General features: G+C 39.0%; 1 protein-coding gene across 1 annotated transcript in view; it reads right to left on the bottom strand.

Annotated features, from left to right (window-relative positions):
* Nucleotides 1-7,107, bottom strand: part of ELOVL2 (ELOVL fatty acid elongase 2) — a 49,280-nt gene extending 42,173 nt beyond the window's left edge. The window contains exon 1 of the mRNA XM_072945680.1: nt 7,057-7,107. The gene's annotated coding sequence lies outside the window, so the exon portion shown is untranslated. The remainder of the gene's footprint in view (nt 1-7,056) is intronic.
* Between the last annotated feature and the right edge of the window lie 14,423 nt (nt 7,108-21,530).

Genomic DNA, 21,530 nt, shown 5'->3' with positions numbered 1-21,530 from the left:
CGGCAGCCACCCAGTTCAAGAAACCCTCGTGGGGCCGTTCCTTTGTACTCTTATGGCCATTTGACTGTATTTCTACAAGCTCTGAAAAGGAAAAATTTAACCCAAGGTTTTAATGTGATTGGTCCTCTTCAAGGAAATAGGTCAGAGCTCAGAAGGAGAATGAGTCATGAAGAATGTTTTGAGTGAAATATTATTTGATTATTCGATTCTCTCATTAAACTAGGTAGATAGAAAAGTACATGACAATAATCTTGATACAATCTCTCACCACTCTAGTTCTATTAAAGGTAAACTGTAATGCATTTAGTTCTACAAATACTTCAGTTTACATCAAGGTCTGATTTAAAAATATTCATTCAGGCTGTCTTTATAGTCTGTGTCACATAGTGGACATTCAGTCAATATTTCAGACAGACTCACTTTTTTTTTTTAACCCCATGCCACCTAAGGTTTTTGTGACATTCTAATGAGAATATCATTAGATTCAAAGGTCTTTGGAAAGTATATTATTATTACTAGTTAATGGAAACGCAGTCCCTGAACAAATGCTAATTTAATATCTTTATATAAACAATATTGTGAAAAATGTCATGATCACCCTTTCAAAGTCTACACCATGGCAGCACTTTAATACAGAATATTCATTAAGGATCCACATTTGGACAATGGCCACCTCATTCACCATGCAACTCTGGACTCACCCTGCTCCCCCAAAACTCACCTCACTTCACCTCCAGACACTCTAGCAAGTCCTGCATAGCTTTGGACCTTGCTAAATAAACTCCTGCTGACTATACAAAATTTTGTCATCCAGACCAAGCTGTGTTCAGTAGCCAGACTACCTCTTGAAACCTTAGCATGCTGGCTTGTGACAGTAGTCAGAGCATACAAATACCAAGGCCTGATCACCTTTTGAATTCCCTAAACAAACAGTTTAAAACAAAATGATGTCCTTTGGAACTGGCTGGGCAATAGGTCGATAACCTTTACTCCACTTTAGGAAAAAAGAAAAAACAAATAGAAAATAAATGTTTTCGTGAGACTAGTTAAGAGACCTGATTCTTCCAGAAGATAGGTTGCAAAGCAAAATGTTAAATGTAACATAGTAGAGACCACGGGAGAGAAGCAGGTAATCTCAGAGGCCTCTAAAGATCATCTAATAAAGTGTTCTTGAAGAGAAGGTAATAGCAGCTTCGAATTTTGCTTTCTGCTAATGAGGACAGCGAGGAAATAGACTGTTAGCCTTGAAACAAAGCAGAAACTATCGCCACAGTGGTTTGAGAGGTCCTTCTTAGACACGTGGCCATGTTAGTTAGCATCATTGATGGATGTCCGTCTGCACTCTTTTTGTCTAATGGTTTTATCCGGAACTCACTGATACTGAGTATCTATCCAAAGCCTAACTGACAGAGGAGTTTTTTATGGGAATTTGTCATGTTTACGGTCTAACCTGAATAGTCTGACTCACCCCTGCATTAAGCCAAGTCTTTAGAAAGCTGAGGACATGGACCAAATCCAATTGGCCCCCACTAAATCGTTTGACTCAAATGAACTTTGCACGATGCCATTATTTTATTAAGAAATATTGTAAGAAGCAGCCCTATGAAATATTTTATTGTGTTTATGTCAATATAGCTAACTTAAAAAAAATCATTCACCCTACTAGAAGGGACCTGGGATAGAAATACTTACAACTTATTTTTATCTGGCTTTAGGATGTATGTTTGTACTAGAATAATTTTCACAGGTTCTACTTACTAGAATAATCATCAAAATGAATTATAAAGAGTTAATCAAGTAGCAAATACCTTTGGGAAGGCCAAACCTCATTCATTCCTTCATTTATTCATCCATTCAACAAGTTTTTCTGAGCACTTTTCATGTGTGCACTTGTCACCAGTATGCCTTCTTCGGTAAAGAGTCTCTTTAAATCTTTTCCCCATTTTTTATTGGGTTGTTTGTTTTCTTATTATCGAGTTTTGAGAGTTCTTTGTGTATTCTGGATATAACTCCTTTATCAGATAGGCATGGTGCAAATATTTTTCTTCTAGCCTATGGCTTGTTTTTTTCTTAACCATGCCTTTCAAAGAGGTCTTAATTTTGATGAAATCCAAGTTTTTCTCTTTTTATGAACTGTGCTTTTGTTGTTGTATATAAGAAACATTGCCTTTTAAAGTTACAAAGATTTCCCCCTACATTTTCTTCTAGAAATGGTGTAGTGTTATGTTTTGCATTTAGGTCTATTGATTCATTTTCAGTTAGTTTTTGTATTTGGTATGAGAGATAAATCAGAAAACAATTTTTTTCTGCACATGGATGTCCAATTGTTCTTGCACCATTTGTTGAAAAGACTATCTTTTTTATTTTGAATTGCCTTTGCACCTTTGTCAAAATCAACTGACCATGTAAGTGCGTATCTATTTCTGGACTTTCTGTTCTGTTCCATTGATCTATGTGTCTATCTTTTCACCAATACCACACTGTCTTTATTACTATTTCTTTAGAGTAAGTCTTGAAATCAAGTTTTGGAAAGTTTTCCACTCTCCTTTTCGAAATTGTTTTGACTTTTCCAGCTCCTTTGCTTTCCCATATAAATTTTAGAATCACTAAGTGAAATAAGCCAGAAAGAGGAAGAAAAATACCATATGATATCACTTATATGTGGAATCTAAAAAAAAAAAAAAGGAAGACAAATGAACTTAAATATAAAACAGAAACAGACTCACAGTCATAAAATACAAACTTGTGGTTGCCAGGGAGCAGGTGGGTGGGAAAGGACAGACTGGGAGTTCAAGATTTGTAGATACTGACAGGTAGACATAGAATAGATACCCAAGATTATACTGTATAGCACAGGGAACTATATACAAGATCTTGTAGTAGCTCACAGTGAAAAAGAATATGAAAATGAATATATGTATATTCATGTATGACTGAAAAGCTGTGCTGTACACCAGAAATTAACACAACATTGTAAACTGACTATAACTCAATAAAAATAATAAATTTTACAATCAGCTTGTCAACATTCCACAAAAATTCTTGCAGAAAGTTTGGTTGGGATTGTGTTGAATCTATAGATTAATTTGGGGACAACTGACATCTTAATGATATTGAGTTTTCCAATCCATGAACTAGTATTTCTTACCATGCATTTAGAACTTCCTTGACTTCTTTTCATCACTGTTGTGTAGTTTTAGGCATATATTTCATTAAATTTATACCTAAGTATTTAATGGGTTTTGGTGCTATTGTAAATGGTTTTTACATTTTTATTAAAATTTTTAAAATAAAATTTCAACTTATGATTGTTTGTTGCTAGTACGTAGAATTATCATTGATTTTTTGTACATTGACATTGTATCTTGTGACCTTGCCAAACTTATTCATTCATTCTAGAAGCTTTTTTGTAGACTCTTTGAGATTCTCTACATATATTATCATGTCATCCGTGAACAGGGGCGGTTGTATTTCTTCCTTTCCCATCAGTATGTCTTTTCCTTCCTTTTCTTGATTCATCATATTGACCAGGACCTCCAATATGATGTTGAATGGGAGTATGAGACCAGACATCTATTCCTTGTTCCTGAGATTAGGGGTCAAGCTTTCAGTCTTTGACTATTAAGTATGATGATTGTTGCAGGGTTTTTGTTGGTGTCTTTATCAGGCTGAGTAAATTCCCTCTTTTCCTAGTTTGCTGAGATTTTTCAAAAAAATAAACATATGTTGAATTTGGTAAAAATGCTTTTGCCATGTTTATTGAGATAATCTTTTTTTTCTCTTTAGTCCGTTGATGTGGTAAATTTCGTTGACTTATGTTGAATGTTGAATTAATGCTTCATTTCCTGAATAAAACTCACTTGGTCATGACGTGTACTCTCATGCTTACATTATTGCTGGGTTCCATTTGCTGACATTTTGCTGAGACTTTTTTTGCTTCTCTGTTCTTGAGAGTTATTATTCTGTTTTCTTATGATATCTTTGCCTGGTTTTGGTATCAGGATAAAGCTGGTCTCAAAAACTGAGTTGGGAAGTCCTCCCTTCTCTTCCATTTTCTGTGGAAGTTTGTGTCAGACTGATACTATTTCTTCTTTAAAATGCTTTGCAGGACGTACCATTGAACTCTTCTGAGTCAGAAGCTTTCTTTCTTAAAAAAAAATTAAAATTTGAATTCAGTTTTTTTAATGGACATAAGATCATTCAAGTTATACATTTCATCTGGAATGAGCTTTGGTAATTTGTGTCTTTCAAAGAATTTGTCCATTTTTATTGTCAAATCTGTGGCATAATGTTGCACATCATATTTCCTTATTGTCCTTTAAATGTCTGTGGGATCTGTAGTAATATTTCCTCTTTCATTCCTAATACTGGTAATTTGAGTCCTCTCTTATATCCATGGTCAGCCTGGCTAGAGGCGTATCAATTTTACTGATCTCTTCAAAGAATCAGCTTTTGGTTTCATTGTTTTCACTATTGTTTTTATGTTTTCAGTTTCATTGATTTCTGCTCTTCCTTTGTTATTTCCCTTCTTCTCTTGTTTTGGGCTAGTTTACTTTTCTTGTTCGAATTTTTTAAGGTAGAAACGTAGATGATTGATTTAAGATTCTCTTCTTCTCTGATGTAAGCATATAGTGCTATAATTTTTGTCTAAGCATTAGCTTAACTACATCCCACATAATTTGATATGTTGTGATTTCACTTTTATTCAATTCAAAATATTTTCTGCTTTCCTATGATTTCCTTTCTTACCCATATGTTATTTAGTAATTTTTTTTATTTCCAAAGGTTTGGGGGTTTTCCAGATATTTCTTTGTTATGGATTTACAGTTTAATTCTGTTAAAGTTAAAAAAAGCATACTTTGTATGGTTTCAATTCTTTTAAATTTGTGGAAGCATTTCAGAATAGGAATTGATTCATTTAGCCCAGATTATGGCCTATGTTAGTAAATGTCCCACGTGTACTTAAAGAGAATGTGCATTCTGTCATTGTTGGGTAGAATGCTGGCTTCACCCAAAGTCAGCTAGGCCAAGTTTGGTCTTCTATATACTTAGGTTGCCCTAATCTTTTTTTTTTTAATTGAAATATAGTTGACTTATAATATTGTATTAGTTTTAGGTATACAGCATAGTGATATTTAGTTATGTTTTAAAAATCATATTTCATTTAGGTTATTACAAGATATTGAATATCATTCCCTGAGCTATATAGTAAATCCTTGTTACTTATCTGTTTTATGTATAGTAGTTTGTATCTGTTAATCCCATGATCTTAATTTGCCCCTCCCTCCCTCCCCTCTTTGGTAACTATAAATTTGTCTTCTATGTCTGTGAATCTGTTTTTATTTTGTACATAGATTCATGTGCATTCTTTTTTAGATTCTACATATGAGTGATATCATATAGTACTTGTCTTTCTCTGTCTGACTTACTGCAGGCTGTCCTAATCTTTAATCACAATGCACCTTCAAATAATATACTGCCTCTCATACAGTACAAGAATGTTATGACAGTATGTTTCCATTTCCCTGCTTCTATCTTTTGCGCTGTTGTTGGCACAAATTTTTCTTTTCTGTGTACTATAATTCTACAATTCATTGCTAGTATTTTTGCTTTAGATAATCAATTACCTTAGAGCAATTAAAAACAAATGTCTTTTCAAAGGAGGCAAGAATATACAATGAAGAAAAGACAGTCTCTTCAGCAAGTGCTACTGGGAAAACTGGACAGCTGCATGTGGAAAAATGAATTAGAATGTTCTCTAACATCATGTACAAAAATACACTCAAAATGGATTAAAGACGTACATGTAAGACTAGAAACCAAAAAATTCCTGGAGGAAAACATAGGCAGAACATGCTTTGGCATAAATTGCAGCAGTATTTTTTTAGATCTGTTTCCTAAAGCAAAGGAAATAAAAGCAAAAATAAACAAATGGGATGTAATTAAACTTAAAAGCTTTTGCACAGCAAAGGGAACCATCAACAAAACAAAAAGACAGCCTACTGAAAAGGAGATAATATTTGCAAATGATATGACCAATAAGGGGTTATACCCAACATATATAAACAGCTCCTACAACTCAACATCCAAAAAACAAACAACCCAATTGAAAAATGGGCAGAAGAACTCCACAGACATTTTTCCAAAGAAGAAATGCAGATGGCCAACAGGCACATGAAAAGATGCTCAGCATTGCTAGTCATCAGGGAAATGCAAATGAAAACCAAAATGAGACATCATCTCACACCTATCAGAATGGCTATCATCAAACAGAACACAAATAACAAATCTTGGTGAGGATATGGAAGAAAAGGGAACTCTCACACACTGTTGATAGGAATGTAAATTGGTGCAGCCACTGTGGAAAACAGTATGGCGGTTCCTCAAAAAACTAAAACTAGAACTGCCATATGACCCAGCGATTCCACTCCCGGGTAGATATCCGAATAACTCCCAAACCACTAATTCGAAAAGACACATGCATCCCGACATTGACAGCAGCATTATTTATAATTGCCAAGATATGGAAGTGACCTAAGTGTCCATCAGCAGGTGAATGGATAAAGAAGATGTGGTGTATACATACATATATACACAATGGAGTACTACTCAGCCATAAATAGAATGAGATTCTGCTATTTGCAGCAAAATGGAGGGACTTAGAGGACATTATGCTAGGTGAAATAAGCCAGACAGAGAAAAACAAATACTGCATGTGTTACTTACACATGGAATCTAAAAAATACAACAAACTATAGAATATACCAAAAAAGCGGCAGACTTACAGAAACAGAGGACAAACTAGTGGTTACCAGTGGGGAGAGGGAAGCAAGGAAGGGCAATATAGGGGTCAAGAAGTAAGAGGTACAAACTATTATATATAAAATACGCTACAAGGATGTATTGTACAACATGGGGAATATGGCCAATATTTTATATTAACTATCAATGGAGTGTAACCTTTAAAAATTGTGAATCACTAAATTGTATACCTGTAACTTACATACTATTGTTATCAACTACACGTCAATTAAAAAAAAGTCTTTTACATCTTACCTTCAGTTTAACCCATTTGGGAAACCTTCATTTCCTTGTGTGGATTCAACTTTCTGTCTCATATATTCCGTACTAACTGCCAATGATCCCTTTTTGCTGGTCCCTTAACTATATTCAGTATCTTGTAATCACCTATAATGGAAAAGAATAAATATGTGTGTGTAACTGAATCACTATGCTGTCCACCAGAAACTAACACAACATTGTAAATCAACCATACATCAATTAAAAAAAAAAAGCCCCTATCTTTGGATTACTAGTGGCTGAGGTCCCGGTGACCCCTGCTGCCATTCACCCCATCAGCCTGCTTCCGACCTAAAGCATCCTAGGGCTTTGCTGAGGTCAGGCAACCTGCCAGCTCCACCTTGGCAGGAGAGCCTGGGTTCCCGAGATAACTGGTTCTGTGCTTCTCCAATCACAACCTGATTACAGCCCTGGACTGTTCTTGGTGAGCTGTGACAGCTACCACCGCAGGGGCTGTCAGACCCTATGCAGTGATTCCTGAGATTCCTTTTTGGTCTGTTACAGTAATTCAGAAAGGAAGCTCTTCTTTCCAGTATTTGGAAGGACTATGTCATCGCACATCTTTATCAGAGATATCTATTTCTCTGGCTTTACGAGATTAAGCAAAATGGGGATGCTGGGCACCAAGTTTTCCACTTCTCTTTTGTCACCCATCAGCAGCACTAGGTTAGTCTCTGGCTGCCTGACCTTGTGCCCCAAGCCTGGTTGTTCCCCACCGCATGTCCTCATATACACAGTGGTTACTGTGTTCTCAGAAAAAACAAATATGTTTTAACATTACTCAAAAACAAACCTAAGTAGGGAGGTAAATCAACTGTGAACTCCTTCCCTCCAAATCATATGGGACAATGAATTTAAAAGCCAGAAGCAAAATATTTAAATTATCCACGCTAGCAGTCCTTACAGCTAAGGAAGAAAGGTGAGTTAACAGTATAGCCTAGACGCTCTTCCTTGGAAGATACAGTGGTCACTTCAAAAATCAGTGTTATTTTATTTCCAATAATTTTTATTATTTTTACATTTGTGGCATGTGGTAGTTGCTAGGGCTATCCATCAAGTATTTCTGGTTTTCCACCCAGATGGGCAGTGGCATTGTATTTCCAGAACACCGCAGTTTAGGTGTGGCCATATGATTTGCTTTCGTTAAGAAAATACAGGTGGAGGTAATAGATGCCACCTCCAGGCCAGCACTGAGAGCCAGGGCACGACTGCCCCGCTATCACTCCCTCTGCTGTGGTGACCACTCCATCAACCTGATTCCCCTAAAAGTGACTACACCAGGCGAAGCCCCCAGTTAGCTGTGTGGTGGACATGAAGCACGAGCTAGAAGGAAACCTTCGCTGTTTTAGTTACTGAAACTGAGATTGTTATCACAGCATCACCTAACCTTGCGTGACTGATGCATAGGGTTTCTTAAAAGCGTCTGGAGATTAAATGAATGGCTTCCAGATAACCTCTTGGATAAGTTCAGAAAAAATTTTGGCTTGATGAATGTAATAAAATGACCCTCTGCAAATTTAAGGGACTATTGATAATTTTGCTACACTTTCTAAAAAGGCTCATTTTCTAACTTACATAATATATAACAATTATATTTCTATATGAGTATATACATATGTATGTATATATATCACGCTACAGAAAGTTTTTTATTTTCAAGAACGTTAAAAGTTTTACACTGACAAGGCAACATGGAGGAAATTACCCTTGCATTTAATATTAAAAATTTCACACTGTAAAAACTTTGGTTCTTAAGCCTGCTTATGTCCATATTCTACCAGACTAGCTCTTTGTATATATATAAACTGTAAGAAACTGACAATCAAGATTGAATAGGCAAATCGATTATTCAACTAAATTTTTGCTAAGCTTCACTGTGCCAAATTTATATTTTAGCACCCTCTGCTGGAGACATTGCATGCACCTCTGATAAACATAGGTGATTCCTGCCAATGTGATGTTTTTGACTTGTGCTTTTCAAATATAGGCCCTGGAGAATGTATTATTTATACTCTGTACTAAAAGAAGCTTCTCCTCTAAACAAATGCCCTCTGACAAACGATCCATCCACCAGGGGGATTTGCCTCCTGCAGATCTCACAAGAAAAAATAATACAGATGTACATGCAGTCATTAATGTGTGTATAATTCACACATTCACAGTGTAAAAATATACTTAGTGAAAATCAGAAATTTGTAATATTTGCCTTTTGCCTTTTAAATTATAGTGTGTCTTGGTGTGGTCCTCTCTGGGATGATCCTGTTTGGGACTCTTGGTCCTAGTCTCACAGGAAGGGGATTTAAACTAGATCTGTAGATATTAAAGTTTTTTGTTTGCAGCCCACAGTAAGAAATATATTTTAAGTGTGGTCTTCTGCATAAATGAAATTTTCATAAATAAGACAACGTCTTTATAAAATGTACTCTGACATTTCCTATTCTATTGCAATCCTCTGAACAAATAGTTTTCACAATTCATGCAAGCATGGCGACCCAATGCTTGAAAAATCTGAACTCCAGGACCCTTTCAGCTTTCTTTCTGTCTTATTTTTCCTTACTGTTCATCAACAAAATATGATAAGCTTTGTGTTGCATTTAGGCTTCTGAAGCATGCATTTGTCTTTCTTATTGCGTGCGACGGAATACTGGAAGGTGGCATTCACAGTAGGATGTCAGGAAAGACCTGCTGTGTCTTTTGGAGCAATTTACAGTATAGGGCCCAGTTACTTCATTTCTCCCCCAGTCTACGACATTACTACTTGTCTGATTCTTGGAATGTTATGGAGGTAAGTGGAAGTATTTTTCCTCCTATCACCACTTAACTCTCACTTGAGCAGGCGGAATGAGCATAGTGGTTAAGAGTGTGGTCTCGCGGCTGACTGTCTGGATCTGCATCCTGGTTCTCCTGTTACAATCGGTGTGCCTTTGGTCTGGTTACTTAGTCTCCTGTGCCTCAGCTTTCCCAGCTATACAATGGGAAAAAGAATAGCTCCTACACAACAGAATTGAGGTGAAGATTAAATGAGTTAACAGAGTAGACAGGAGCAACAGGAGTGCCGTTAGTGCCGCTTAGCCAGGCTGCCCTTAAGAGACAAGGTAACATTTAAGCCTCACTTCACATTTTCATGATAACGTAGAAAAGTGCTGTATTGATACGTCTTTTTTTAAAAGAATGGCTTTAAAGTAGTAGCTTGAGCTACAATATTAAGTCCAATGAAGGTGTTTTTAGTAATCCCCAAATGCAGTTTTTCCCAGTCATGATTCAAATAGACCTGCAATAACGTAGTTATTCAGCTGATTAACGTCCTTTGTTCCCTACGGAGTACACCAGGGAAAAATGATTCTAACAGACGTTTAAATTTTGTTCCAGAAGATAATGATCCAGTGAAATAACACATTTCTCTGGAAATGTTAAGAATCAGGGCTTTATTCTTCAAACTGAAGGATTCAGATTCCATTCTGTGTATCACAAAGGAAAACATGACATGATTTAGGGGTTCCTTTTCTCTTAGAGCCCCCTTTCTACTTTCTTTGTCGTTGCCCAATTTTCTGGTGGGCAGAAGTGGTTATGATACTTTAGAATAAAGATAGGTTGAGCTGCTAAAGGAAAGAAATATGGTATTTGTTATGGACTAAAGGATTGTGTTTCATATGTTGAAATCCTAACTCACAATGTGACAGTACTAGGAGATGGGCCTTTGGAAAGTAATTAGATCATGAAGGTAGAGCCCCCATCACAATGAGATTAGTGCCTTTGTAAAGGGGACCCCAGAGAGCTCTCTTTATCTGCTACATGAGGACAAAGCAAGAAGATGAACCAGGAAGTATTTCTTCACCAAACACTGAATCTGTTGGCGCCTTGATCGTGGACTTTCCAGCCTCCAGAAGTGTGGGAAATTAAGGTTTATCGTTTAAGCCACTCAATATTTTTGTTATAGCAGCCTCGGTGAACTAAGACAATATCCAGTATAAATGTTCAACCTACTAAACTGTGAAAATAATAGCATAGCCATCTTTTGCAGTTCTAAATTGTTTAACTTTAAAAAAAAACTAACAAATTAACCTGAACAGCTTCAACATAAACTTTTATACTTATGGTCTAAAACCGAATATTCTGTCATGGGAACGATTAGACCAAGAAAGGAAACGAGTATCAGCCATATGTGCCTTCTCGCTCCTGACAAGCTGTTCCTGTCTGTGTAGATAAAAATCTATTGCTATAATTAGCGGTTTAAGTTGCCATCGGGAAACTGGTGTGTGTTCAGTGTCTAACTATAACTTAACTAAACCACTTTTAAGACTTAAATTATGTGGATTTCCACGAGGTCAGGATGAGAATAGGAAACAGCATACTTGGAATAAAGTTCTTTTCCCAAATAAGGTCGAAAAGGAACATTTGAACTCTTTTCCTTTCCCCGGCTTCTCACTCCTGTTAGTCACAAAGCTTGCCCTTCTTAGTGGTGTCTCTTGAACCCAACCTGTCCTTTCTACCCCTCTGCTCCCCCAGTGTCCTTGCCTGCAACCTCACCAGTCCACATCTGCACCCCCGCAGCCTCCTCGAGGCCACCTTGACGCTTGCAAGTGAAGCAACATTTCCCCTCTACTCTCTTAGGCTGGGCCTAAGAACTAACTGGACAGGAGGCAGATGAACAGGAGAAAAGCATGCAAATCTTATTTAGTAATTTTTACATGTACGTGGGAGTCTTCACAAGAACAATGAAGACAAAGAAGCCATTAGGGTCCAAGCTTGTACACTAAGTTGGACAAAATGTAGTGAAGACAGTATTTGGAAAACATGTCTGTATGACTTAATTGTCCAAAACTACACAACGATGTCTCCAGTCTGCACACAATCTTGGAACCAGAATGATTTCACTTTAAAATGTCCCACACAAAGCATTCTCATGGATTTTTAACCTATTCATACAAATAACAAAAATGCAATATCTTCCAATTAGTGTTCGAGAATAACATAGAAAAGATGGTGATTTACCCGATGAATGTCAGCGCCAGTCTTTGTGTAGGAAGCAGATGGGGCTGAAAACGTGTGTATCCCAATCCAGAAAGTCAGTCAGAGATGCTCTCCTTTCATTGGGATCTCTGAATCTTTTTCAGACATCTTTTACAATTATAACAAAGGTTAAAATTAATTATTGAGATAAACCCAACTTCGGTGGCGGAGCTGCTGAATCTCAAAGTGTTAATCATTTTCAAAAGATTTTCTTAAAAGTAATGAAGACTAATTTGTTTGTTACCATGGGTTGACTTGTGTTCCACAAAGAGATAAGGTGAAATCCTCACCTCCAGTGCCTCAACACGATTTTATTTGGAAATAGGATCATTGCAGATATAACTAGTTAAATTAATGATTGGTGTCCTTATGAGAAGAGAAGGCTGAGACAGGATTTATGCGGCCACATAAACAAAAGCTGGAAGAGGCAAGAAAGTTTCCTCCCCTCGAGTCTTCAGAGCGGCCATGGCCCTGCCAACACCTGATTTTGTACCTCTAACCCCCAGAACTGTGGGACAATACATTTCGGTTGTTTTAAGCTACCCAGTTTGTGGTACTTCATTAACGGCAGCCCTAAAACACTAAACAGTGTTGTGAAAATTTTTTCCTACCATTAAAAATAAAATTTTAAAAACTCAAATGTTTAATTTTGTCTCTTTCTCATCTTTGGAAGCTAACAAACATGTATTAAAGATGTGTGCTCAATATTTTTTTTAAAAAACAAAGAACGGCAAGCAATTTTTTTTAAAGGAGTATGTGCTGGAAATTGTATTTGAAAAGCTGTTTGTAGAAATAATTGGTGGCCTCGGATGTTGAGCTTCTTAATTCGTTTCTGCCAGGCCTTGGGGCTATGGTAATCCAGGATTCCCTTAATCCAATTTCAGGATTTGAGCTTTTCTGGGTCAGCTAGATCCGGCAAAGCTGACCCAGCCTGCAGGGTTATTTTTGGTTCTCCTTACTTCTGGGGTGCAAACTTTTGATGTCCCAGCCCCATGTGGCTGGTAGTCCTCAGTGCCCTGAGCCCGGAGTCCCCAGGAGCTTGGAAGGCACCGCCCAGAACCCTCCTTCAGGACCTCCCCAAACCCTCTGCTAAAAGAGCCCAAATACCCAGCTGGTGTTTCTGGATTTCCATTCTGTCCTCTCCCTTCTCTTGGAGCAATTAGTCCTCATTATCTTCTTAGTTTTGTGACACTTAGATTTTTTTTTTTAATTTCAGAGTTTTAAGTGTTATTCAGCCAGAAGGTTGGCTCTGTTTATCTAGTCTATCATCACCAAAAGCACAAAGACAGTTTAGAGACCACTATCCTAGACCATGCCAATGATCTTTTAACACCTCCAATCTTTCTTCCTCCTCAATTTCACCTTCTCTCTGCTGCCAGGTCAATATTTTTAAACAATACTTCCATCAAGTCACTTCTCTGCTCGAAAACAAAAACAAACAAAACAAAACCAAAAAATCCCCCCTCCCAAACCCTCAATGACACACTTGTGGTAGCTCTGTACTATGTCAACTTTGCTAGACTGGAATTTCCCAGAATTTCCTTTTCTGAATGGTTCTGGATCAGTGCTGGCCAAGAGAGACATTCTGGATGCTATCTGGGAGGCAGAAATGAAGCAGCTGCCAATTAAAAAATAATGTTTTCATGGCTCTGGGAGGAGGGTGTATCTCAGTGACAGAGTGTGCACTTAGCATGCATGATGTCCTGGGGTCAATCTCCAGTACCTCCACTAAAAATAATAAATAAATAAACCTAATTATCCTCCCCCCACAAAATAAGTAAATAAATAAAATGCTTTCATGACTGGTGGAAGGGGCTAGGCACACTGCCTCTGATCTGCCAGTACCCCACCCATTGTCATGGGAAGCCCTGGACCACAGTTCCTCCATGTAGGGGGCTGAATGGTGCTGTCCTGTCCCCTCTCCCCACATTCACACCCACCTAGAATCTCAGAATGTAACCTTATTGGGAAATAGGGCCTATGCAAGTGTAATTAGTTGCATTAAGATGAAGACCTACTATGTCAGGGTGGACCCTGAATCCAATGACTGGGGTCCTTATAAGAGGCCACGTGAAGACACAGAGATACAGACACCAAACGGAGGGAGGCCGTGGGAAAACAGAGGCAGAGATTGGAGTGACGCAGGTGCAAGCCGGGAAAGGCCAAGGACTGCCAGCCACCTGGGAGTCAGGGAGGATTCTGCCCTACAGCCTTCAGAGGGAGTGGGCCCTGCCGGCACCTTGAGTTCAGGCTTGTAGCCTCCTAAACTGTGAGCAAACACATTTCTGTTGTTTTGAGCAGCCCAGGTTGTGGTACTTGGTCAGGGCAGCCCTGGGAAACGAGTGCACCCGCCCTCATCCTCTAATCGCTCCCACTCTTGGACTGAGAGCGCATGCAGCTCCACTGTGAAGGGAGCCAGCTTCTCCTACGCGTCAAATACAGCATCGAGGCCGGAGGGGTGGACAGGCAAACGTGGGTTCCAGTTAGTCTCTGTAGGTAAGGGTTGTCTTCGTTGGTCCTAGTTTGCTCTCACCCATATCCACTCCAACTTTCCTTCCCAATGCCCACTGTAGCAACTGTGGGCTCAGCAGTAGACACGAGGCAACTGCCTGCATGGGCGGCCCCACCACTCACACAGTTGCCTTTAATTCTCGTATTTTACTTATACTACATGGTGCATGGTGGTTCTGCTTCTCTGATCAAACCCTGAGAGGCTGCTTTCCAAATTAAGTAAAAATGAATTGAATGAAACCAATCCTGCTATCAGTTCCTTCCACTCTCCATTAGAACATTTTAGATTATTAAGGTTATTAACTAACGTTTATTGAAGACCTCCTAAGTGCGGCTCACGATGATAAACAAGATCTTTACAGCATCTGATTAAATTCTCACAACATCCCACCTAAATATTCATCAATAAGAAAATGGCTAAATAAGTTACAGCCCAGCTCTATAAATGATACAGAAATTTAAAAAAACGAGACAGTCTTCTAGATATGGGTATGGAAGTATCTCCAAGACATATATATAATTTTTTTTTAATGGCGGTACTGGGGATTGAACCCAGGACCTTGTGCATGCTAAGTATGTGCTCTACCACTGAGCTGTACCCTCACTCCCTTTCTAAGACATATTAAGAGAAAAAATATCAAGTGACAGAAAAATAGGCTCAGCATAATCCTATTTACGAAAACAATACAAAACAAAATAAAAGTAAATATTTCATATAAACTCTTGGTGCTTCAAACTGTAGTCCCAAATTTTCCCTGGCCTCATCTCCTACTATATTCCTGCCTTGACCTCACACTTCAGCTACGTTACACAGTAGCTAAGCGAGAGCAGGCATTTAATGCTTGTTGGATGAATGAATGAATTAGTTTTCCAACATTTCCCCCGTCTTTATTGATGAATAAAAATACATTCAAAAAATTCTCAAAACAATTCTATGAGAAAGGTACTATTATTATGCCTATTTTACAAATGTTTACAAATGTAACAGTGGCTTAAACTCTTAGAGAGATGAAGGAATTCAGCCAAGTCAGAATTCATACCCAGAGCCTAACCAAAGAACAGGAGTTCTCAACCACCATATCGTACCTTTACTCTAAATTCATTAACACTGAAAGGAATTGTGTCTTTTTCATGGACTCTTAAGGACCCTTACTCTCCCGCCACGTACACACACAAGATGCATTTTTGTGACTTCAGCACTCTGCTCAAGCCTTCTCCCTGAATCTTCCCCTTCTTCCAAGAACTTTCCCAGTGTCACCCTCAGTCCTGTGGTACAAAGGAAATAAGACTTTCTTTGAAGTCAGCTTGCCCTGGGTTAGAATGTCAGCTCTATAACCGCTACCAATTTTTAGATTCCCTAAGCCTCAATCTTATCTGTAAAATTCCTGTTATACATGTACAATCACATTTATATAGTCACTTATATGTGTCTGGCTCCCCCTTGCTAAACTACAGATCTTCAAGGGTTTAAAAGCTCTGACTCACAGTGAGAATATATTTTGCATTGCAACTCAATTCACACATGGACATCAGAGCCCCCCGACATATACACACCCATAGACATAGATTCTGAAACAAGTCTGATGAACGTGCTTGCCCTGACTACTTGTAGTGCACATTTTATTCCATTTCATTCCATTCCTTCAGATACTTGTCACGACTCACTAACTTGGTTCCATGAAGCACAGACATTAGAGAATGCGGAGGCAGTTTGGGCTCTTTTACGCAAGAGAGCATATTTTATTTATTTTTCTTTTGCTACTGGCAAGTGGGTATTTGACAACTGCTTGCCGTAGGACTGGGTTTTCCTTGAGAGCACGAATCCTGTCTTAGTTATCTGGTATCCATCCCACAGTTAGCATAATTCTCCTCACAACATTTAGAGATCAAATGGCTAAAATTCAGGCCCATTGCCCGCTTCGTGATCAAACATTTGCATCAGTCAGTATCTGACAAGCACCTACTAAGTGGCAACACATAAATGCTGAATTCATGGCTCTTTCCCTTAATTATCTTAAAAGCAGTGTGGGAATCCTGAGGTGGGGGGACACTGAATAATGATGCCTAAGTGAGAAATTTCAAAAAGGAGTAAGACACACAGAGGGCAAAATATCACTTTTATTAGCAATAAAGACTAGGTCAGCTACTATATACAAAATAGATAAAAAACAAGGTCCTACTGTATAGCACAGGGAACTATATTCAATATTTTATAAATAACCTATAATGAAAAAGAATACATATATATGTATAACTGATTCACTATGCTGTATACCAGAAACTAATACAACATTGCAAATCAACTATACCTAAAAAAAAAAAACCAAAAAAATCCAAAAAAACTGGGGCAGAGAACATATAATAATGTGAGAACCAGTCAGGCCTGTTAATTAAACCCTAAGTTGAAACAGTGCTGAACCTGGGTGCCCTCTGTGCTGAAGGCCTTCACAGATGAGGCGTAAGGCAGCTCACACCCAAGAGGAATGCGGGAGGAGCTGAGCTCAGCAAACCCAGTTTATTTTTTCCTTAATGCATCAGTTAGATAAGTCACTCCTCCCCTGACAAGGGACAGAGGGAATAAAAGGGCATGGAGAAACCAGACATATTATTACCAACTGAGCTTCCTTTCTTTTAGGAGGACAAAGCACGAGAGGGCTCAGTGTTCCCTTTTAAGAATCAGATGTGGGGATACACACACACACACACACACACACATACATACATAGATGTATATATGTATTTATGTATATGAAATACTAAGAAGTAATGTAAAACAATCCAAGAAATATCACAAAGTAGGTACCTAATTATTTGCTAAGTGTAGTTTACACTGGTGATTCTCGAGTCTGGTTGTTCATCAAAACCTGGAGAACATTAAATAATTACACACCCTCTCTAATGCCCTCCCCGCCCTCCGCACACCAGGCATGAAACCCAGGAATCTGATTTTTGGAGCTTCCTGGGTAATTTTGGTATGCAGGTGTGGCTGAGAACCACGGACTTACAGGAGTCAGGCAAGCGATCAGGAAGCAGGGAGGTCTTATGAAGGAGGAAATTGAACAGACGTTGCAGGATAGGTAGGATTGAGGTAGTCAGAAGGGAGACAGCAGAGCATTCTGTACACGGAGGAGCGCAGTCAGCAGAAGGACTCCAGGAATAACTGTGGCTCAGAGGTAAACTCAAGACCTGATTCTTGAAAACCCTTACAAATTTTATCCCTGGACAGTGATCTATGCTAATATAGCAAATGACAAGACATACTGCAGCATGGCTTAGTGGAAAAGATCCTGGACTTTTGAGTCAGGAGACTTGGTTCCTAGCTGTGTGACTTTGTCCCAGTCACTGCATCCTGGATATTTAAGGATGCTTTGTAAAGACTGGAGTTCTTAAAGGACTCTGGGGAGGTGGTCTTCCCATTTCAGGAAATGGCACTGCCATTCACCTAGAAGCTCAGGTGACAAACCGGGGAGTCATTTTTTTAATTTCTTTTCCTCAGTTCCCACATCTAACCCATTAGCTAACCCTGATGATTTTCCTTCCAAAACATATCCCAAATCTCTCCACTTCTCATTGGCTCCATAGATTACTACCCTAAGACACCACCTTTTACTTGGATTACCCAGAGTTTTGGATTCAATAGTTCTGGGTTAGGGCCTGAGAACTTGCATCTCTTTTCTTTCTCTCTTTTTTTTTTTAAAGCCAGCATTTTATTTGCTTTTTTCTGTTTGTTTTTGGTGGGGAGAAGGTAACTAGGTTTAATTTATTTTTAGAGGAGGTACTGGCAATTGAACCCAGGACCTCGGCATACTAAACATGCGCTCTACTACTTGAGCCATACCCTCCTCCCCACCCCAGGCCTGGAGAACTTGCATTTCTAACAAGTTCCCAGGTGATGCGGATTTTGCTGGCCAGGAGATCACTCTTTGAGAAACATTGCTTTAGAGCAGTGCTTAACATGGGTGCACATTACAATCACCCAGCAGCTTTCAAATACTACTGTACTTGGGACTGACCTCTAGAGATTCTGATTCATTTGGTCTGGCCATTTGTAATTTTTAAATCTCCCTAGTGTTACCTGAAAACTGGGTTCACCTGTTGTTGGGTGTCGAGCCAAAAGCACAACAAAGCCAAAGAGCAGGAGAAGGATCTGTTACTTGTAGCAAGTAAGGAGAACGCTGGGGATCTTTCCCAACGCAGTGTCTCCATGAACAGCAAAACTGGGGAAATTTTAAGCTAAGGGTACATGCATATTCATGAAGGGGCGTGGGCGGTCAACAGAGTCCAAGCTTTAGCTGACTGCTGTCAGGAGCGTCAGAAAAGGTCAGTATCATCATCCTTTAGGTTCCAGTTGATCTGGTGGTTGAAGCTTCAGACTAATTTTTACCATTGAAACAGGACTGGGAGTCTTGACAACTGATATATTATCTTTGCTATTGTTACTTCTCCTGCCTGATCACAGTCTTTTGTTTCTGTATTCTTTTGTTCCCTTAAGATCATTAATTACTGAGTCTTGTTAAAAGGCAAGAATTGTAGCCAGGCTTAGATCACAGAATGGCTTACGCCAAAAATGCATTCTCTTCTGTCTAGAAAGCCGTGCCTGGTTTTTTTCTCTGGGGACTCCAAATCTTATCTGCTTATACTAGGAGATTCGAAATGTTCATCTAGGGTTGAGAAACACTACCAAGGCTTAAATGAGTGACTAAGTTTGTTTGTTTCCTGTGGCTTTGTAAGCAGATCAACTGGAACCTAAGGGAGCAACGATGTTAACCTTTTCCAACCCTCCTGACTTCAATAAACTAGAGCTTTGACTCTAATGACCTCCCAAGCCCAAGCCCCTTCATGAATATGCATGTACCCTTAGCTTAAAACTTCCTCAATTTTGCCGTTGGGAAGATGCTGCTTCGGGGAAAATCTCCAGTGTGCGCCTTACTTGCTGCAAGTAATAAATCCTTCCTTCTCCTACTCTCTGGCTTGGTTGTGAATTTTGACACCCACCAAGAAGTGAACTCATTTTTCAGGTAACAGTTTAGCTGCTCCCATTACCTGGTACACTCTTCCTCTAGGTCCTTCCATGGTTGGATCCTTTTTGTCATTATTCAGGTCTCTGGCTAAATGTCACTTCCTCCAGTAGATTTTTCCTGATTCCCTCAACCTAAAGTAACACCCCTATCTTTACCACATTGTCCTGCTTGTTCTCATTCTAGGAATTGGCAGTTTGTGAGATTCCCCTATTTACGCTTACTGCCTGTATCTTCCAACTATGACATAAATGTGTTGAGCATAAACGTCTTTGGTTTATTCACTGCTGTGTCCCCAGCACTTAGGACAGTGCCTGGCATCTATTAGGAATTCAATATATGTGAATGAAAGAGAAGATACAAAGCTTTAAAATGAATTCTTCCAGTTCTGTATTCAACTGTTCAGCTGGGTTTTAATAAAATGTGTTTTATTTATGCAATAGAATTGAATCATCTATGAAAAAAAGTATCAGTGGATTTTTCGGTAAATGTAATTGCACTAGAGTCACTCTTTTCATAGGAACCCTGTATTAAATCTTCTGCAAAGTCATTATCCCTTAATGTATTTTGATATACAGTATTTGTTCATAATACTGCTGCTTAGGGAATACAGCTCACAGAATGGAGCAGCTGGGTATGACCAGGATCTATTTATTTCATCAAGGGATTGTTGCTCAGATTTGGTTTGCTTACTTTTGGAGACAGAGTGTTAGCAAAAACTGGGTTTGCTTCTTGGTGGGAGTCGAGCCAAAATTAACAACCAAGCCAAAGATAGGGAAAAGGAAGGATTTATTACTTGCAGCAAGTAAGTAGAACACTGGGGATCTTTCCCAAAGCACTGTCTCCATGAACAGCAAAACTGGGGAAGTTTTAAGCTAAGGGAACATGCATATTCATGAAGGGGCTTAGGTGGTCAGCAGAGTCCAAGCGTTAGTTGAGTGACATCAAGAGGGTCAGAAAAGGTCACCATCATCCTCCTTTCGGTTGATCTGGTGGTTGAGCCCCCAAAAGGGGTTTAAATTTTGCAAAACAGCTCAAGAAAGTGCTTCAGGCTAAACAGAATTGGGAGTTTACCACTGATTTATTATCTTTGCTATTGTTATTTTTCCTGCTTGACAAGAGTCTTTTGTTCTCTTAAGATTATTATTACTGAAACCTGTTCAGGGGCAAGGGCTGTGGACAGGCTTAGATCACAAAATGGTTTAGAACAACAACAAAAAGACTTCTGTTATGCCAAGAAACATTTCTTCAAGATCCTCTACCTTATTTGCTTCCAAGATGGCAGGAGAAAGAAATTAGAAGAGCGACAGGAAAACATGAAGATTATACCTGATTCCTTCTAAAAGCCGGCTACAGTTATCCTCTTTTCTTCTGGGGGCACCTCTTTAACGAATGAATGTAATCTGAATTGAAGAGTCTTAACTTCAGAGTACTTGAGATAATTAAAGCGTCTTGTGTCACAGGGGTCTGTTCAAGCCATTGTGGCTAAGTCTTCAGCTGTGGGCCATGTCACTTGGTCTCAGGGAAGCAGCTGGATTGAATTTACGACTCAGGCAAATTAAGGGCAAAGCAGATGTCCTTAAGTCCCTCACGGTCCATTTCAGAAATACATTATCTACGAAAACATAGAAGAACATCTGTCACGGGGAAAAAAGGGAGTTTCCATGCCTCTGGCTCCTCTGTTTGGCAGGGACGTTGGTATTTCCTCAAAAGTCCCAAGTATCCAACCTTCGCCCCCAGCAAAGAGGCTAGGTTCACATGTAACCAGTTTTTCAGGCAGCTGCCTCCCCTTTCTTCCCTCTTTGTGCTTCGCCAGTCATGGCTTTAAACAAAACGACTTTGTGCGTGGAGTAATGGTTGAACTCACTCTGGCGCTTTGGCACAGCGCAGGAGGGGCAGCCAAGAGCACGG

Source organism: Vicugna pacos, chromosome 20 (assembly GCF_048564905.1).
Source record: "Vicugna pacos chromosome 20, VicPac4, whole genome shotgun sequence".
In the NCBI taxonomy this organism is placed as follows: domain Eukaryota; kingdom Metazoa; phylum Chordata; class Mammalia; order Artiodactyla; family Camelidae; genus Vicugna; species Vicugna pacos.
This window is presented reverse-complemented; position numbering and strand designations above follow the sequence as displayed.